We start from the raw sequence: 8,622 nt of genomic DNA, 5'->3' as shown, positions 1-8,622 counted from the left end.
ATGATTCTTCATCAGACGTTGAATAGTGAATAATAAGAAAGTTATCTGTCATATGAATATTAACAGCTCACTAACGCATTAACCTTAGGTATTTATCTTTTATCTTTTATCTTTCATCCTTCCTAGGAATTTCCTATAACTACCACAATATAAATCTTTTATCTTATATTTGATAATTATAACTTTTGATCTCATAATTATTTTGTATATATAAGTATTCATATATATATATATATATATATATATATATATATATATATATATATATATATATATATATATACACTCCCTAATTATGGTTATTTGAAAACAAGATATATGGGCAGAGTAACAATTAGGTACGGTGCATATCCCTACATTTGACCAGCATAACTTCTAGGTAATACGTTATCCTAGGGATTTGGCCATTATAACATCTAGGTATTATCTCTTCCTAGACTATTGACATCGTATCTCTTAGGCATAATATCATAGCTTACAACTAGACATAGTGTCTATAGCTACATTATCCTAAGACTTTAATCTTTATAAATTGATTTGATATTTATAAATATATTTATATATTTTGATAAAACCATTTGATAACCATGTATCCCCCCCCCCCCATAAAACATTTAAAATAGTAAAATAGGGGTCATGTACTCACCCTAGTCACGTGAAACCATTATGTAGGGTTGAGTCTGGCTCGGGACTTCGGGGACCGCTCCTAAGGGCAGCTACTTCAAGAAGAGAGTAAGAGAGAACTTGAGAGGTGGTGTGTAAAAATGGTATGTCCAGCCTCTCTATTTTTAGTCGTGGATTTGGGGTGCATGCAGCGCAAATATCTGTGCGCGTCGTGCATGAAAATCGTGGCTCTATCCAGAGATGGCCATGTGTCATGTCCCAAATTGGCCACGTCACTCGCAATCTGCTCGAATCTGGTGTCAGGTGTGCGGCGTGTAGAGATGCGCACCTCGCGCGCACGAAAAGATTTTTTAAAAATCATAACTTCTTTGTGTGAGCTCCAATCTAAGCCATCTTTATCTCTATGTAATGATCTCAATGGGTACTACAATTCTCCTTTAGGTTGTTTTAGCTAGTTTTTACTTTCATTTTCGTGCCTAATGGGGGTAAAATAAATGATTTCACAAAAATCATATTTCTCTCATACGGACCCCATTTTTGGCAAAAAATTTCCTAAACTTTATATCTTGAGGACTACTATGAAACTCCTTTTTGCACTTTTAGTCAAAACTCAACCTATCTGTAACATCCCAAAAATCAAAGGTAAAATTTTCATTTTTATTATAATCAAAACACTAATGTAACTTTACCAAATGTTTAAAAACATCTCAAAATAAAACAATTATCAGAGTTCATTCCCAAAATCACATATTGCGGAAAACACGGGTGTGCATGTTGCGATGAAGCCGGGCCCTTCCCTTTCGAACCGGAAGTACCTAAAACCATAAACTACAAACTGTAAGCACAAAGCTTAGTGGGTTCACCAAATACCACATACCAAACATATCAAACGAGCCATACATATCATACATAACTAATCAATGAATAAAAGTGTTATGTGCCAACCATATCTTGCCATTATGCCACGAGCTGCCTCGTGGCCTTCCTTGCCAGGCCGGGGGCCAAAACCCTGGGTCTTACAAACAAGTGTCAGGACCCACCTCCGATTCTTCCATGCAATCATCACAAAGACAACTAGCATACAATCTACACTACTTAACTAATTAACTGCCAGAGTTCAGACTCTGGTCTTGCATACAGATTGTCAGGAGCCGCCTCCTGGTCTTTCATACAAAATGTCAAGGGCTACCCCCGGATCTTCCTACCATACATAAACCAAATGGGCTGGCATTGATGCCTTCGACCCATAGAACAGTGAGGAGACTCACCTCGAATGCAGAAGCTCACTGAAAGAAATCCCTAGCTGCTGCCCAGACGACTTCCCGAGCTATCAATACCAAACTAACACCCAATTAGCAAATGGGTTCCAAACTATGATCCATAATCGATACTTAGGGTAAAATGACCATTTTACCCCTCGCCCAACTTGAACCAAAACTGAGTCCCAAACCCAAAAAACCAAAAAGGCCCAAAACCAAAATTTCCACAAAGGCCCACTAATGGCCCAAATTTCCAAATTGGGCCCAACCCCTATATGGGCCTTATCCTAAGCCCAATAATTCCCTTATCCAACAGTTAATCTCAGATGACCCAAAAGGCCCAATGCAACAAGGCCCAAAAGACACCACGAGGCTCAAGCCCATTGGGCCCACTAAGGCCCAAAACCACAATCCTAGACCCAAAAATTTAAACGCAATAAATTACTTCAGACTTTAATGAAAAACCCCACTTCACGAAATAAGCCCAGACTCAGCCAAAGATGCGAGGCCCAAAAACATAACAGGCCCAAAGCCCACACCGAACGCGGGGCCTAGTCTCAGCTACGCTGGGCGTACTCAATGAACCTTGGTCGCGACTTCAATTTGATACGTGTACGGCTAATTACGTGGGGCGTAACCTGGCTTAATCCAAAACTGATTTTCTTACTTAACCACTTAAGCCATTTGTACCCAAACTTCAGGGAACCTTTAAATTACGCTCTTAATGCATAAAGTCGGCACCTTTATGCATTTTCAAGACTCTATGGGACCCAACAACCATCTTAATCCATTAAGACCCATTCAAATCCAACTAGAACATGCATGGACCATTCTTAGACATCAAGCAAGCATTTTTATGAACTAGAAACATTAGGAGAGGGAAGATCTATCACTCCAAGCTCCTAGAGTGACTCAAACTCACAAGAAGAACTTAATACACCATAAAAACCCTTAATCTTGCCCTAAACTCAAACTATCATAAGAAGAAGTCAAGATAAGAACTTTATACCTTGAATTAGTTGGAGCCTGGAAATGAAGTCAAAAGTATAGATCTAAAAGTCTTCCTTTGAACCACAAGCTAGCACCAAGCACCCTTTTCTTGAAAATGAGCAAAAACACACCAAAATTCACACTTAGATCTCTCAAACACTTAAAATGAGATTAGGGTTTCCGAAATGAGGCTAGACGGCAATGGAGGCTGAGAAATGAAAGAGCCTTGAGCCCATAAAGGTGTTTAAATAGTGCCCAAACCCTAACAATTAGGGTTTGGCACTCTGCTCATTACGTTGGGCGTACCCCTAGCTTACGCTGGGCATACTCACCCAGGCACGTGCCTTAAGCCATGCACGCATGGGGCTGAAATGCAAGCCTTTTCAATTAAGGGTCATTTCTGCCAATATCTTCAAATTGCCATAACCTCCTCATCTTAGGTCTGTTTTCCAACGAGCCTTCTATCCACGAAAGGGAGGCGAGAAGCCCTACACTTCTAACAACACACCCAAGCCTTAAAACTTTCCGAACAAAACCCAAAGTTCATAAAAGACCGAGTTATCAAATTACGATTATACCCTTGGCCTCCGAAGACACAATCGAACACCTAGATCACTTAAACCATAACACCCACATTCAAATAGACCACAACCTTTCTTCCCTAAGGCCCTAAGCCTCATGACAACTAAAGATTGGGCCACAGCCCCGAATAATGAAGCAAATCCGAAACTGAGTGTTACAACTCTCCCCCACTTAAATTAGATTTCATCCTCGAAATCACTCCTTACTAACACTCAGATCATACCAAACAACCGAGAAACATAACCAAAAATTTTTGCGCATAAAACGACCTTCCCAAGATAACCGAACCCAAGCAAAAACTTCCATCTCGAATAAAAACAAACCCTTATCCCCCAATGAAAGCACTTCTACCTTTACGAAACATGGAATCTACATTGGTCTGAATCCCCGACATACCACCCACGCTGAAACAGCTCCATGCTAAGTCCTCATCGAATAACAGACCAAACAAAAACTACCAACCCTGATCATCTTGATGCTACCAACAGAACAAATTCACTGACCATAAACAGATGCAGAACGCCTAAACTTTACAAAAGGCTTAGTTAACTTCGAGTAGAAGATCCATCCCTACAGCGGTTAGACTCAACCAAGAGCTGCGCAACAGGGTCAAATCAATTACTCTGAGATTATTTAATCCCACTGCAAGTGACTTAGCATTTCCCGATCAACAAGCTACCCCACACACAAGAATCCCAAATCACTACTACTGTCCGAAACATCACGCTGCCTCCTAGCTGCTTTCCAAAAGCAGCCGAGACCTCACTGGTCTCAACTTGTCTGCCAACTATCTGAAATACCGGACTCCTGCCCGGTTGCTGAGCCAAAAGACACTCACACAGTTTCCCCATGCGACTTCCGAAAGAAAACCTCGACTGGCAATAATTACCCGAACCATCTCGACACCAAATCTGGTGCTAAACTGGACGCTACAGGACCAACTGTAGTCTTACATCAAACTCAGTCTCCCACGACCTACACTTTCCTGATTCCCAACATGCGGTGGCCCTCCCACAACCTTGCGAACAGAACCACCCTGGTCTAAACCATCTGAAGAATCCGTGAGCAAATCATAGATTTGCGACAATCTCACCGCTGCACAGGGACCGGTGAATGCTACGGGCCACCCTGCAATCTTAAAACACTCCCACACTAACTGCCCACTAGTGAATGTTACGGGTCACCCTGCAGTCTTACAACACTTCCACTTTGCTACGGCTACCGTCCATGGTCTTACCGCTAATCTATCAATCCGAACACATCCAAAGTCGAGCATGCACTTGTTGGGTTTTGAGCATTCTAACACTCCTATGGTGTACATGCAACCCTATAAACCTTGGATCTATGTTTTCTCTATTATACATGCAAATATTAACTATTCCAAGGTTTCATCCTAACTAGCATATTATGAAGCACCTAGACTACAAAGTTCTAGTTAGATGACATACCTTTTGATGTAGCTTGATGTCTTTAAGCTTTAAGAGCTTAGCCCCAATAGTGTGGAAGCCTCAAATGGAATCACAAATCACCAAAACACCTTGGAAGAACTTGAGAGAATATGTATGCACACTAAAATCGGCCCACTCTTATTTTCACACACTTGTTCTAATTTTGTGAGCCAAGGACCCCTTTATATATTATGGAGGATTAGGGTTACATCCATGTAAACCCTAATACCCATGACCTTTCATTTACATAAGATCCATGGGTTAAAAGCTCCATGGACCATCCATGAAAGCTTAGCCCAACTTAAATGAACTTGGCCCATTCCATATATATAAGAGTCCATATTTAATTAGTTCTTTTTGATCACTTAATTAATTCTAAATTAATTCTTGATCAATACTAATTAAATAATATGATTCCATATTAATATATTAGAACTTATAATATATTAATATAAATCATAAATATACTATTCTCAAAAGACTATCCATATAAATTGTGTCGGTGAAGTGCAACCCAAATGGACCATGCCGGGTCGGGTCAAGTACATACCAAATATAGTTATGGACTTAGACATTAATCCAACAGTCTCCCACTTGGATAAGTCTAAAACTATTATTGAGTATGACTTCAAAACCTAACTGGCAATCGTAGCTCTTAAAGCCGCTGTCGAACTCTGACCTTGTCAATGACTTGTCCATTAGATAAGGGATCATATATTCCTCCATTCTAGATATCATATGGACTGAGACATGGAATCATTCTCTCTGTCCATTTGTTGTTTCCCGATTTTCGATTTATGATGACTGACTGATTGAACAAATCAAATCAGTCCTGGCTTGGCCAAGCACTCACATGTGTCATCGCTAAATCATCGAGGGGCCCACAGATATCGCTTTTATCCCGAAGGTAAAAGGAATGGATAAACTTCGACTCATATGGCTTGTTCTACTACTTGTTGAATCATACACAAAGGCACGTTTTATAACATCGAGTTACCAAATGCGTTTTCGTGCAATCAATGTATAACCAACTCATAGTAACAACTCATATCTCTAGGTTTGAAGAATATAAGATATTATCGTCTCATGATCACTCGTGATAAAATCCAAGAAGTGATTCAAATGAGCGCGGGTTGAATCCAATACTCAGAGCTTATGAGCACTCATGAGTGTTGTAGCACCACTTTGTCCACCAACTTGGACCTCTACAAACCAACCCATGACAGTCTTGATTCATATCTACTTCCAACATATGACCAACTGTGGATGGTTTGAATAACTTAATCATTCAGGAAGAGCGACTTAGTTATTCTCGAAGTCAAAACATGCAAAGTGAAACACAAGAATAAATGAATCAAATATGGTATCAAACCCTATGAATATAAATAAACACTTTTATTTATCACCATACTGATTACTCATTAGTCATTGTTTCAGTTTTATCAACTTTATACTTGAATTAAAAACACTAGTTGTCCCATGCTCCAAGCATGTACACTATGTTTTTCTTAAACAATAGCTTTGCCATACACCAAGTATGCACTCTATGTTTGTCTATGATCCTTACTTTGTGAAATAAACCAATTGAACATAATTTCAATGATTCTAATTTCACACTCCCAAATCCTTATCGAAAAATGTGAGAATTTCAAATTCCTATCATTTATCGAAATCTGTTTAGATTTTAAACTTATATGCACTGACCCTCCTGTAATGAATATGTACAAAGTCACAAAGACTTGTCAATAGTCATTATAAGGTATTCCAATGGAGATCAACTCCATGGAAACTAAGTCTCATATTCAAAGTACATTGCTTTGGACATGCTTCTTGCATTAAGTTTTCTAATCTTACACAGATAACTTCCACCTATGGAGACAACTCCATATTCTCATTTTGACTATCACTTCTGAATAAGAGATGCCTCTTTTTAGAATATGTCAATATGGTCCTTCCAAAATTAGCACTATACTTCCAACTGTCCCTGAGCAACCAATATTTGGTAAACCTCAGATTGTCCTCGACAATTGCTTAATCATTTTAGTCATATCCAATTCTAGACCTTTTCCCTTCTTAATGCCTCTGGGCATTTGGAAAAATTTAGAAATGAAAAATATTATAGCACATGCAATCGATCATGTACCCAAAGCAAATGGTACACGATTCATGATGTCTCACATAAAGACATGATTCTAGACCAGTCTTTTGCTACAATATTTTTATTTGCCATGTTTTCAAAATTTGACTATGAAGAGGGATGTCGTAATCATAATCGAATTTTGAGAACGCAATATATAGAATTTCCTTAAGTTGAACCAATCCAACATGAAATTCATATATATATTCTTGACTAAAGATGATTAAGGACTCAATCTAAGCCTTTAGAACTGAAATGAAGTATATCCTCTCCCTTAATTATAGCAAAACAACTTTTTCAATCCCTGCAGCCTCACGAATTGAAACTTTTGTTTTCTATAATTAACATTGCTAACTTGCAACACTAACAATAATTATCATGCTCCCACTGACATGATGATTATTAGCATAACACTTATGCTCCCACTAGCTTTGACATGTACTCAGAAATCAGCTGGACTTCTAGAAATCAATACTTTATTGACTTTCTTACCAAAGTTCAGATTTCTGATACGAGATGCTTTGATAAAACTTTATCAAAATCATACACCTTTCCTTAGATAGCATGCATGTGTGTCTAAACAATTTCAGAACTATGAAAAGGGATGCCATAATCATAGTCTCAATTGTTTAGACCTTTTGCCATCTGCTTCAAATCTACTTGGTGGAAGTGTTTCTTCACCATCATTTTCATGAATCGGAGAGAAGCCTTATGACCCTTAGATTTTATGGTGTATGTGTTCTTATCCATGTGAATCGTCAAAACCATAGTCACAAGACAAGGATAATGACAAATCCAAACTCATATGGACTGAACTTATGCAATCTTAACTTCTTGCCACCTGGCAGTACAGGGCCTGCCATTGCTTCCAAGTTGTTATGCAACCAATTGAGAACTTTCATAACTCCTATGCAAAGCCAACTTTAACTGGAATGGGAAAAGAATATGTCAACACGATAGGTTATAAACCTCAAGTCGTGTGCTAGTGAAGAACCTCAGGTTTTATTCTTGATTAGTTCTTGAAATTCTTTTTAGGATCTTTAAGACTCCCACTATCCTCTTGACATATAAGACTATCTTGCCAAATATTCAAGAGATAGTGCGGATTCTTTATCAAGACAAACACTTCACACAATTGGCCTTAGTTGGTCTTTGTTTTATCCAAAACATCACAACTTACCAATTTCAAATGTACAAGAGTAGGACACTTTTACTCTTACATTTGACAAGTGTTTTAAACCTTTCTTTAAGATATGTCACTCAAGTTACAATCTTGGAGTATGACTCTAAGAATTGTTTTGGAACGAAGTATGACTCATCTTCCTGATCTAACCATTTCAACAATTCATGACTCCTCTTCTTAGTCATAAGAATGCACTAAGATGACCTTTAGAGGACTAATTGTGATATGATTTCTAAATCATTAAGATGATCACAAACATGATACTAAAGTACTCTCCCATCTTTTCAGATTTGAGAAACTTTTATCTTTATGCCTAATTTGATTCTTCCCATTCGTTCTCCCATACATTGAGACTTTTCTAATGTTTCAGAATTATACTTAAACTTGTAAGTATAACCA

This window comes from Lactuca virosa, chromosome 8 (genome assembly GCF_052849685.1).
Source record: "Lactuca virosa cultivar CGN04683 chromosome 8, Lactuca_virosa_CGN04683_v6, whole genome shotgun sequence".
Lineage (NCBI taxonomy): Eukaryota > Viridiplantae > Streptophyta > Magnoliopsida > Asterales > Asteraceae > Lactuca > Lactuca virosa.
The sequence above is the reverse complement of the archived record's forward strand: the minus strand, read 5'-3'. Positions refer to the sequence as shown.